The sequence below is a fragment of the Gnatocerus cornutus genome, unplaced genomic scaffold (assembly GCF_029298725.1).
Source record: "Gnatocerus cornutus isolate USDA-ARS CGAHR unplaced genomic scaffold, icGnaCorn1.1 ctg00000023.1, whole genome shotgun sequence".
Lineage (NCBI taxonomy): Eukaryota > Metazoa > Arthropoda > Insecta > Coleoptera > Tenebrionidae > Gnatocerus > Gnatocerus cornutus.
The window spans coordinates 4,281,504-4,294,294 of NW_028275375.1; the positions used below are offsets into that span (position 1 = coordinate 4,281,504).

Here is a 12,791-nt window from a genome sequence, read left to right on the forward strand (position 1 = left end):
TGGTAGCTGTTATCTCAGTGGCATTTCTACAGAAGAAAGATCAAGCAGAGGTGCTATTCGTGGCCGATAACGTATCAATTCGAGTCGTTGTCTGGAAAACATGTTGTTGGAAACAGACAATGCAGTTAAGCATGATTTGCAAACAATAAAGTTAGTGCAGGAAACGCGTTGCGAGTTCTTTGTGGTGAAGCCTTAGAAGGTAAGCTGATTTTAGGATTATGTGTTAACGAAGTTTGAGTTTTCGGAACGGGGAAAATTAATGAGATAAAGGAGTTATTGGAAAATGTCGATAATTTACTGGAAAAGTGTGAAGAATGTGAAGTGTGGAGCCGCGGCGTAATTAGATTAGTGCGTGTTTGTTGAATTTTGATAAACTAATGAATAAATAAAATAAACAAGATGATTACCAAGTAGGTGATAAATATAGAGGGGCAATTTTTGGATCGTTTGCAGGCTTATTAGAATAATTTATGGCTAAGATAAATGTGGTAATGCAAGATTTTTGAAAAAAACTGTTCACTAGAACTACGACTGGTGTTAAAAATGCTTTGCGCCATCGTTTTGTCGCCATTTTTAAAAATAATTCTTGGATTTTTCAAAAATTGAAAGTTGGAGTTCTTCGCGAAAATTCTTGTATGTATATTGTATAATTCAGAGCTATTTAACGTCATTTTCATTTTGAAAACATTGATTGAAAATCACCCTAAAATGATGTTTTCAAAACAGTTTTTGGCCAATACCTCGTTTATTTATTAAGCAAACTCAACAAATTTGGGTCTCATTTTACGCAGAATTTTACGCTGAATCCAAAAATATGCTAATTTTTTAAAATTTGTCAATAAATAACCGAGTTATGGCCGTTTGAAATTTTGGGTTGTCGCCAGAGGGTCAAATTTTCGAAGGTTCGAAACAATTCATGCTCGATATCTCGAAAACTATTTCAGATATTGGAATGCGGTTTACGGCATCGTTTTTCTCGCGATTTTTGACATAAGAAATCGTTTTTAGATTTTCCAATAGTCGAAATTTGCAAATTTTCGCGAAAATTCATGATTAAAACTATACCAAATTTCTCATACGATATCTCGCTTATTTTTAGAGTAAACTTGAGTTATTATACATCAGTGAACGTAGAATTTTACGCAGATTCCAAATCTGGGATTTAAATTCAGATCCGACAACAAATAACTGAGTTATGGCCGATCAAAGTTTCGGATAGTTGATTTTCATTTTTTCTTATTTTTCCCAATTTTCAAACTTAAATATCTCGGAAACTATTAGAGATATTGAGATGCGGTTTGCGCCATCGTTTTTCTCGGCTCATTTTACGTTAGAAAAAGTGCTTAAAACTCCAAAATTTGATAGTCGATTTTTCGCGAAAAAAAAAATGCGACTCAAACGATGAAAATTTTCAATTTTTTTTATTTTTGGCCATAACTCGTAAACTATTTGTCCGATAAATCTCAAATTTGGCCAGTAGATAGATTTTAAGCTCCTCTTTCGACTGATGTATAATTCAATGCTATTAAACGTCATTTTCATTTTGAAAACATTGATTGAAAATCACCCTAAAATGATGTTTTCAAAACAGTTTTTGGCCAATACCTCGTTTATTTATTAAGCAAACTCAACAAATTTGGGTCTCATTGTACGCAGAATTTCACGCTAAATCCAAAAACATAATAATTTTTTAATTTTCGTCAACAAATAACCGAGTTATGGCCGTTTGAAATTTTGGGCTGTCGCCAGAGGGACAAATTTTCGAAGGTTCGAAACAATTCATGCTCGATATCTCGGAAACTATTCCAGATATTGGAATGCGGTTTGCGGCATCGTTTTTCTCGCGATTTTTTACATAAGAAATCGTTTTTAGATTTTCCAATAGTCGAAATTTGCAAATTTTCGCAAACATTCATGATTGAAACTATACCAAATTTCTCATATCGATATCTCGCTTATTTTTTAGAGTGAACTTGAGTTATTATACATCAGTGAACGCAGAATTCTACGCAGATTCCAAATCTGGGATTTAAATTCAGATCCGACAACAAATAACTGAGTTATGGCCGATCAAAGATTCGGATAGTTGATTTTCATTTTTTCTTATTTTTCCCAATTTTCAAAGTTAAATATCTCGGAAACTTTTAGAGATATTGAAATGCGGTTTGTGCCATTATTTTTCTTGGCTCATTTTACGTTAGAAAATGTATTCGAAAGCCCAAAATTCGATAGTCGATTTTTTGCGAAAAAAAAAATCCGACTCAAACGATGAAAATTTTTCAATTTTTTGTTTTTTGGCCAAATCTCGTAAACCATTTGTTCAATAGATTTCAAATTTGGCCAGTAGATAGATTTCGAGCTTTTCTTTCTATTTATATAAACACAAGGATATTAAACGTCGTTTTCACCTTGAAAACAGTGATTGAAAATCACCCTAAAATGACCTCTTCAAAGCAGTTTTTGGCCAATGCCTCGTTTATTTATTAAGCAAACTTAACAAATTTGGGTCTCATTTTACGCAGAATGTCACGCTGAATCCAAAAACATAAGGATTTTGAATTTTAGTCAACAAATAACTGAGTTATGATCGTTTGAATTTTTGGGTTGTCGCCAGAGGGCCAAATTTTTGAAGGTTTGAAGCAATTAGTGCTCAATATCTTGAAAACTATTACAGATATTAAGATGCGGTTTGCGTCATCGTTTTTCTCGCGTTTTTTACCTACAAAGTAGTTCTTAGATTTTCCAAAAGTCGAAAGTTGCAGTTTTTCGCAAAAATTCATGGCTAAAACTATGCCAAACTTCTGATGTCGATATCTCTCTTATTTTTTGAAATAAACTTGCGTTATTATAACCCTTTTACACAGAATTTGGCACAGAATTCAAAACAGAACTTGAAATTCACGTACAACAACAAATAACTGAGTTATTTAATCAAAATATCTCTAAAATATATAATATTATTTAGTACACACATCCTAACAAGCTTCCTGATCATTTGCGCTCTTGATGGACGAATCCTTCGCCCTCGCAACCTCTTAAACATCCCGAATAATTCATACCCAAGACAAATTGTCCAAACGAAGCACGCATTTCCAACCGACAGTCATTCAATCAAATTTTACGTTTCTCCGCTTTTCCCTCCTCGCCACTCTCACCTTCGTCCTCTCCAAACCCGCGTTAAGAACCCCATTTATCCTTCCGGAAAACTCGCCTGAAATGGAATCGAGGGGTGAAAGTGAGAGCGTGAATTCGGCCCCTCTACAGGACACCTGCCCGATTCAAGGGGAGCAACCTGGTCAATAATCAGTTGCCTGTGGGTGCCACAAGTGATGGTAGTTAAATCGTTTGCGTAAGTTGAATTTTCAGAGGATATCCGCTGTCTTGCCCAACGGTTGATTGTTGCAAATTCGGAACACGTTCGGGTAATTAATAGCCGCACTTTCGATCGTAGAATTATCGATCCGATTGAAAAATGACGTGGCGTGCATAGTTTGATGGATAAATAGACCACGTGTGGAATGAAAAATTTTCGAGTTGAGCAACCGAGTTTGCAGGTGGACTTGAACATGACTTCAACGGTACAACGGTGGATGAGTTTGTAACTTGCTAGTAACAATGGGTTTTATTCATGGTGTGACTCATTTCCCCTAAATGACTTTCAAAATTAGGGAGAATCGGCCGAGTTGATTTGAAAATTTTGGAAATTCCTTTGAAGCGAGAAATTTTTTTCCAAGTTGCAGGAATGTGTTTTTGTAAATATTTGTTGCACCAGAATCTCGATATCTAAGATTACATTCTTTCCAACTCTATAAAAACATTGTTGTACCTCCATTTTCACAAGATAAAACTGCTTTGTATTGTTCATATTCGTTTGTACGAAGACAAATGTGTTTCAAGGTAAGAATTGTTGTGGCATTTCTCACAATAAAGTTACCTTTTTTGTCCGTTACGTGTAATGTGTAACCTAGTGCTTCCATTTTAAGAAACACTTTCTTTAATTAAAATCGTGTTTAGAACTTGCGGTTCAAAGAACGTACGATACAATGAAGCTCGAAGGTATAAAGTGCGAAGGTCGTAAAAAATTTAATCTAAATTTTGGGTTCTTTGTATAAAATTCCGAGTTTAGGTTGGAAGCTCTTGAAAATGAAGAAAAATGCAAGGAAAGCTAGCAGGAAAGAAGTTCCGCTTCCTGTGGTTGAACTAGCTCGCTGTAAAATTACAAAAGCTGTCTTAATTTATAGTCTTAATTAAGTTTCGAGTTTTTCCTGTGAGTGGCTTGTTGAAACTCGCCAAAAAAACGAGTCCTTAGAACTATACAGGGTGTTTTTGAAATACGCTACCAAACAAAACACGATAATTGGTGCAGACAAGTAGAATCAATTGACAAAAAATGTTGTAGGTAGAAGTATTTTCGTTTTCGAGATAAAATTAATCAAATATTTAGTCAAAATTTCCAGTTCGCCACTGGATTAAAGAATTTAGTCTTGATTGCTTGGCAACAATTCAAGGTTTGTTCTTTTAGGTGGATATTTTCATCAGTGGTGTTCCAAATAAGTGGTAAAAGGTGTTTTCTTTTATATCGTTAAAAAAAATAAAAAAAATTGTGTTTAATTTTTTATAGTGTATTTTAAAAATACCCGGTATAATAACTTGGACTTTGGGATTCACCGAGACGTTAAAATTTACTTTGCCTGTTTTAAACCTAAAATAGCAAAATTTGGAGTTTTTACTACTTTTAAATTGCGTTAAATTATAAATTTTAGAGCAAGAAACACTTTTTCGAAATTTTTTATTCTGATGGCGAATTAAAAATAAAAAATTTTCTAACGTTTGCAGTTTTCATCCGAAAACATTGAATTTTAAAGGGTTTACTAACTCTGACTTGATTATTTAGTGTGCTAAAATCAAAATTTTAGAGCAAGAAACGCAGTTTTTAGAAATTTTTATTTTGAGATGAGCCAAAAAGTTGCACCAATTTCTGTTAAATTTCGTAACTTTGGCTGTTTTAATCCCAAATGGATAAAATTTGGGAGATTTACTAATTTTGACTTGTACTAAATTTCAAAATTTTAGAGCAAGAAATACAGTTTTTAAAACTTTTCATTTTGAGATGAGCCAAGAAGTTCCACCAATTTCTATTACAGTTCGTAGCTTTGGCAGTTTTAATCCCAAACCAATGAAATTTGGAGATTTTACTAATTTTAGCTTGTTTATTGACTGTGCTAAATTTCAAAATTTTAGAGCAAGAAACACAGTTTTTAGAAATTTTTATTTTGACATGGGCCAAAGAGTTTCACTAATTTCTATTAAATTTTGTAATTTTGGCTGTTTTAATCCCAAAACGATGAAATTTGGAGGTTTTACTAATTTTAACTTGTTTATCGACTATGCTAAATTTCAAAATTTTATAACAAAAAAACACAGTTTTTATAAATTTTTATTTGAAAATGAACCAAAAAGTTCGACCAAGTTATATTAATTTTGTAACTTTGGCTGTTTTAGTCCTAAAACGATGAAATTTTAAGGTATTACTTATTTTTGCTTGTTTATTAACTGTGCTAAATTTTAAATTTTTAGGGCAAAAACAGATTTTAGAAATTTTTATTTTAAAATGGCCCAAAAAGTTCCACCAATTTATATTAAATTTCGTACCTTTGGCTGTTTTAACCCCAAAACGATGAAATTTGGAGGTTTTACTAATTTCGGGTTGTTTATTAATTCTGCAAAATTCCAAATTTTATAACAAGAAACACAGTTTTTAGAAATTTGCAATTTGAAATGGGCTTAAAAGTTTAACCTATTTTTATTAAATTTCGTAACTTTTGCTGTTTTAATCACAAAACGATGAAATTTGGAGGTTTTACTAATTTTAACTTGTTTATCGACTATGCTAAATTTCAAAATTTTATAACAAAAAAACACAGTTTTTATAAATTTTTATTTGAAAATGAACCAAAAAGTTCGACCAAGTTATATTAAATTTTGTAACTTTGGCTGTTTTAGTCCTAAAACGATGAAATTTAAAGGTATTACTTATTTTGGCTTGTTTATTAACTGTGCTAAATTTCAAATTTTTAGGGCAAAAACAAATTTTAGAAATTTTTATTTTAAAATGGTCCAAAAAGTTCCACCAATTTATATTAAATTTCGTACCTTTGGCTGTTTTAACCCAAAAACGATGAAATTTGGAGGTTTTACTAATTTCGGGTTGTTTATTAATTCTGCAAAATTCCAAATTTTATAACAACAAACACAGTTTTTAAAAATTTGCAATTTGAAATGGGTTTAAAAGTTTAACCTATTTTTATTAAATTTCGTAACTTTGGCTGTTTTAATCACAAAACGATGAAATTTGGAGGTTTTACTAATTTTAACTTGTTTATCGACTACGCTAAATTTCAAAATTTTATAACAAAAAAACACAGTTTTTATAAATTTTTATTTGAAAATGAACCAAAAAGTTCGACCAAGTTATATTAAATTTTGTAACTTTGGCTGTTTTAGTCCTAAAACGATGAAATTTAAAGGTATTACTTATTTTTGCTGGTTTATTAACTGTGCTAAATTTCAAATTTTTAGGGCAAAAACAAATTTTAGAAATGTTTATTTTAAAATGGTCCAAAAAGTTCCACCAATTTATATTAAATTTCGTACCTTTGGCTGTTTTAACCCAAAAACGATGAAATTTGCAGGTTTTACTAATTTCGGGTTGTTTATTAATTCTGCAAAATTCCAAATTTTATAACAAGAAACACAGTTTTTAGAAATTTGCAATTTGAAATGGGCTTAAAAGTTTAACCTATTTTTATTAAATTTCGTAACTTTTGCTGTTTTAATCACAAAACGATGAAATTTGGAGGTTTTACTAATTTTAACTTGTTTATCGACTATGCTAAATTTCAAAATTTTATAACAAAAAAACACAGTTTTTATAAATTTTTATTTGAAAATGAACCAAAAAGTTCGACCAAGTTATATTAATTTTGTAACTTTGGCTGTTTTAGTCCTAAAACGATGAAATTTTAAGGTATTACTTATTTTTGCTTGTTTATTAACTGTGCTAAATTTTAAATTTTTAGGGCAAAAACAGATTTTAGAAATTTTTATTTTAAAATGGCCCAAAAAGTTCCACCAATTTATATTAAATTTCGTACCTTTGGCTGTTTTAACCCCAAAACGATGAAATTTGGAGGTTTTACTAATTTCGGGTTGTTTATTAATTCTGCAAAATTCCAAATTTTATAACAAGAAACACAGTTTTTAGAAATTTGCAATTTGAAATGGGCTTAAAAGTTTAACCTATTTTTATTAAATTTCGTAACTTTTGCTGTTTTAATCACAAAACGATGAAATTTGGAGGTTTTACTAATTTTAACTTGTTTATCGACTATGCTAAATTTCAAAATTTTATAACAAAAAAACACAGTTTTTATAAATTTTTATTTGAAAATGAACCAAAAAGTTCGACCAAGTTATATTAAATTTTGTAACTTTGGCTGTTTTAGTCCTAAAACGATGAAATTTAAAGGTATTACTTATTTTGGCTTGTTTATTAACTGTGCTAAATTTCAAATTTTTAGGGCAAAAACAAATTTTAGAAATTTTTATTTTAAAATGGTCCAAAAAGTTCCACCAATTTATATTAAATTTCGTACCTTTGGCTGTTTTAACCCAAAAACGATGAAATTTGGAGGTTTTACTAATTTCGGGTTGTTTATTAATTCTGCAAAATTCCAAATTTTATAACAACAAACACAGTTTTTAAAAATTTGCAATTTGAAATGGGTTTAAAAGTTTAACCTATTTTTATTAAATTTCGTAACTTTGGCTGTTTTAATCACAAAACGATGAAATTTGGAGGTTTTACTAATTTTAACTTGTTTATCGACTACGCTAAATTTCAAAATTTTATAACAAAAAAACACAGTTTTTATAAATTTTTATTTGAAAATGAACCAAAAAGTTCGACCAAGTTATATTAAATTTTGTAACTTTGGCTGTTTTAGTCCTAAAACGATGAAATTTAAAGGTATTACTTATTTTTGCTGGTTTATTAACTGTGCTAAATTTCAAATTTTTAGGGCAAAAACAAATTTTAGAAATGTTTATTTTAAAATGGTCCAAAAAGTTCCACCAATTTATATTAAATTTCGTACCTTTGGCTGTTTTAACCCAAAAACGATGAAATTTGCAGGTTTTACTAATTTCGGGTTGTTTATTAATTCTGCAAAATTCCAAATTTTATAACAAGAAACACAGTTTTTAGAAATTTGCAATTTGAAATGGGCTTAAAAGTTTAACCTATTTTTATTAAATTTCGTAACTTTGGCTGTTTTAATCACAAAACGATGAAATTTGGAGGTTTTACTAATTTTAACTTGTTTATCGACTACGCTAAATTTCAAAATTTTATAACAAAAAAACACAGTTTTTAGAAATTTTTATTTTGAAATGACCCAAAAGTCCATTAATTTATATTAAGTTTCGTAAATTTGGCTATTTCAATTCCAAAACGATGAAATTTGAAGGTTTTACTAATTTTGACTTGTTTATTAACTGTGCTAAATTTTAAATTTTTAGGGCAAAAACAGATTTTAGAAATTTTTATTTTAAAATGGCCCAAAAAGTTCCACCAATTTATATTAAATTTCGTACCTCTGGCTGTTTTAACCCCAAAACGATGAAATTTGGAGGTTTTACTAATTTCGGGTTGTTTATTAATTCTGCAAAATTCCAAATTTTATAACAAGAAACACAGTTTTTAGAAATTTGCAATTTGAAATGGGCTTAAAAGTTTAACCTATTTTTATTAAATTTCGTAACTTTGGCTGTTTTAATCACAAAACGATGAAATTTGGAGGTTTTACTAATTTTAACTTGTTTATCGGCTATGCTAAATTTCAAAATTTTCTAACAAAAAAACACAGTTTTTATAAATTTTTATTTGAAAATGAACCAAAAAGTTCGACCAAGTTATATTAATTTTGTAACTTTGGCTGTTTTAGTCCTAAAACGATGAAATTTTAAGGTATTACTTATTTTTGCTTGTTTATTAACTGTGCTAAATTTCAAATTTTTAGGGCAAAAACAGATTTTAGAAATTTTTATTTTAAAATGGTCCAAAAAGTTCCACCAATTTATATTAAATTTCGTACCTTTGGCTGTTTTAACCCCAAAACGATGAAATTTGGAGGTTTTACTAATTTCGGGTTGTTTATTAATTCTGCAAAATTCCAAATTTTATAACAAGAAACAGTTTTTAGAAATTGCAATTTGAAATGGGCTTAAAAGTTTAACCTATTTTTATTAAATTTCGTAACTTTGGCTGTTTTAATCACAAAACGATGAAATTTGGAGGTTTTACTAATTTTAACTTGTTTATTAACTGTGCTAAATTCCAAAATTGTAGAACATGAAACAATTTTTAGAAATTTTTGTTTCGAAAACGAACAAAAAACTTCCACTAGATTTTCGTTTTTACTTTTGTTATCACAATATAAAGTTCAGATACGCTTGTTTAACAGTTCTAATAGTCAAAAGTGTGGACATAAAAATAAAATTTAGTGGTTTAAATGTGAACACTAATTGCGTTGCGGTCTTCATTCAAAGTCTCAATTTTACATAACTTATTTAATAAATTATATCCTCAACTGTTTGGTAAATTCAAGTTTTTTTATCTCACCATTACGTCAAACCAAGGTAACGTTTTATTGTTATGAAACACAAGAATATCGACTCTTGAATTTCGCACTTTTATAAACAGAAGACAATTCCTACGCTTCCTGGTCCCACATTTCAACCTTGCAGAATCAATTTTTTGTTCCCAATTTTAGCCGTTGAATATTATTAACCAGCTCAACTGTTGATTTAACGGAAATTAATCACTTTCGATTGATTTACAAAACCGCAACGTAGTTCCCGTTTATCCAAATTCCGCGCTTCTAGTCCCGCGTTAACTTGACACACATTCGCCCCCTCGTGCCAACTTCACTTTCAACACACGAATCAATCAAGAAAAGTGATAAATTTTCGAAATCCTGCACGCAAGGTCGGCGAGACATTGTCCCAAATCCAGTTACTTAATCTCATAAATGTATTAAAGGCGGAAACCGTTTCCAGAGTAGATAATTATTATGTAAAGACGTTGAAATTGTGTAATTGGACCAAAACAAATGTTTGTGAATAATTCGAGACAGCCGCAAACCTTTTGTGCTGCTTTCGAGTGAATAATTTGTTGGTGATTCAATTAGTTTGGTGCCTCCTCATTAATTAGACCGCTGTCCTCTAGGTTGGGTGTGACGTAATTATTCATAATATCCGCAACATGCTTTTTCTCTCGCGGATTTATTAAATCACATGTTTGTTATGTAAGGAGAACTTCCGGTTGGTTTGGCGACGAAATGGAAACTTTACCAACCAGATTTATTTTAGATTTTGTCGTTGCGTATTCCCTACAATGTTTTATCCAATATTTCGCAAATTTCACCTAATAACATGTCATTGGCACACAATGGTGGATTATGTGTGTGTTATCTCTATAATAACTCACGTTGCTTTGGTTAACATAAGTTATAATTAAACCATTTTACTTGTTACAAATTACTATAATTATATTATATGCGTGTATTAGATAAAAATTTTATTATAATAAAGCGAGCAATGTTGCGATGTTGGCAGTGGAGCATTTGACCTAGCGATAAAAGTGAAATATGAAAGTAACTTTACAGTTCGTTTTATCGTGTTTCAATTGTTATTAACTTTGTCTTTGCGAATGCCATTCGAAAAAAATTAAATAAATTAGTTGTATATTCAAAATTTCGCAGGGTTTCGGTTCTACAGTTTCTTAATTGCACGTATTTGTATCGCCCTAAATAATATTCAATGTTTTGGGATTAAAACAGCCAAAAATTCAAAATTTAATAAAAAGTGGTGGAACTTTTGGGTCCATTTAAAAATGAAAATTTCTAAAAACTGTGTTTCTTCCTCCAAAATTTTGACAATTTAGCACAGTTAATAAACAAGCCCAAGTTAGTAAAACCTCCAAATTTCATCGTTTTGAGATTAAAACAGCCAAAGTTACAAAATTTAATAGAAGTTGTTGGATCTTTTTGGTCCATTTAAAAATAAAAATTTTTAAAATCTGTGTTTCTTGCTCTAAAGTTTTGAAATTCAGTACAGGTAATAAGCAAGTTAAAATTAATAAAATGTATAAATTTCATTCTTTTGAGATTAAAGCAGCCAAAGTTACGGAATTTAATAAAAATTGGTAGAACTTTTCAGCTCATTTCAAAACGCAAATCTCTAAAAACTCTGTTTCTTCTTCTAAAATAAAATTGTTGTATATTCAAAATTTCTTAGATTTGCAGGTTTTCGATTCTACAGTTTCTTAATTGCACGTATTTATATCGCCCTAAAAAATATTCAATGTTTTGGGATTAAAACAGCCAAAAATTTAAAATTTAATAAAAAGTGATGGAACTTTTGGGTTCATTTTAAAATAAAAATTTGTAAAAACTGTAATTCTTGCTTTAAAGTTTTGAAATTTAGCACAGTTAATAAACAAGTAGAAGATAGTAAAACCTCCAAATTTAATCGTTAAGGCATTAAAACACCTAAAGTTACGAAATTTATTAAAAGTTAGTGGAACTTTTTGGTCCATTTAAAAATAAAAATTTTTAAAATTTGTGTTTTTTGCTCTAAAGTTTTGAAATTTAGCACAGTTAATAAACAAATCGAAATTAGTAAAACCTCCAAATTTTTTCATTTTGGGATTAAAGCAGCCAAAGTTATGAATTTTAATTAAAGTTGGTGGAACTTTTTGTCCGTTTCAAAATGAAAATTTCTAAAAACCCCGTTTCTTGTTTTAAAATTTTGAAATTTACCACAGTTAACGTACAAGTCGAGATTAGTAAAACCCCCAAATTTCATCGTTTTGTTATTAAAACACCCAAAGTTACAAAATTTAATAGAAATTGGTGAAACTTTTTTGGCCCATTTCAAAATGAAAATTTCTGAAAACTGTGTTTCTTCCTCCAAAATTTTGACAATTTGGCACGGTTAATAAACAAGCCCAAGTTAGTAAAACCTCCAAATTTCATCGTTTTGAGATCAAAACAGCCAAAGTTACAAAATTTAATAGAAGTTGTTGGATCTTTTTGGTCCATTTAAAAATAAAAATTTTCAAAATCTGTGTTTCTTGCTCTAAAGTTTAGAAATTTAGCACAGTTAATAAACAAATCGAAATTAGTTAAACCTCCAAATTTCTTCATTTTGGGATTAAAGCAGCCAAAGTTATGAATTTTAATTAAAGTTGGTGGAACTTTTGGGTCCATTTAAAAATGAAAATTTCTAAAACCTGTGTTTCTTCCTCCAAAATTTTGACAATTTAGCACAGTTAATAAACAAGCCCAAGTTAGTAAAACCTCCAAATTTCATCGTTTTGAGATCAAAACAGCCAAAGTTACAAAATTTAATAGAAGTTGTTGGATCTTTTTGGTCCATTTAAAAATAAAAATTTTTAAAATCTGTGTTTCTTGCTCTAAAGTTTTGAAATTCAGTACAGGTAATAAGCAAGTTAAAATTAATAAAATGTATAAATTTCATTCTTTTGAGATTAAAGCAGCCAAAGTTACGGAATTTAATAAAAATTGGTAGAACTTTTCAGCTCATTTCAAAACGCAAATCTCTAATAACTCTGTTTCTTCTTCTAAAATAAATTTGTTGTATATTCAAAATTTCTTAGATTTCCAGGTTTTCGATTCTACAGTTTCTTAATTGCACGTATTTATATC

General features: G+C 29.7%; 1 protein-coding gene across 1 annotated transcript in view; it reads left to right on the top strand.

Annotated features, from left to right (window-relative positions):
* LOC148166463 (torso-like protein) overlaps positions 1-12,791 on the top strand; it is a 27,331-nt gene continuing 14,540 nt past the window's right edge. The window contains exon 1 of the mRNA XM_088048930.1: positions 1-199. The gene's annotated coding sequence lies outside the window, so the exon portion shown is untranslated. The remainder of the gene's footprint in view (positions 200-12,791) is intronic.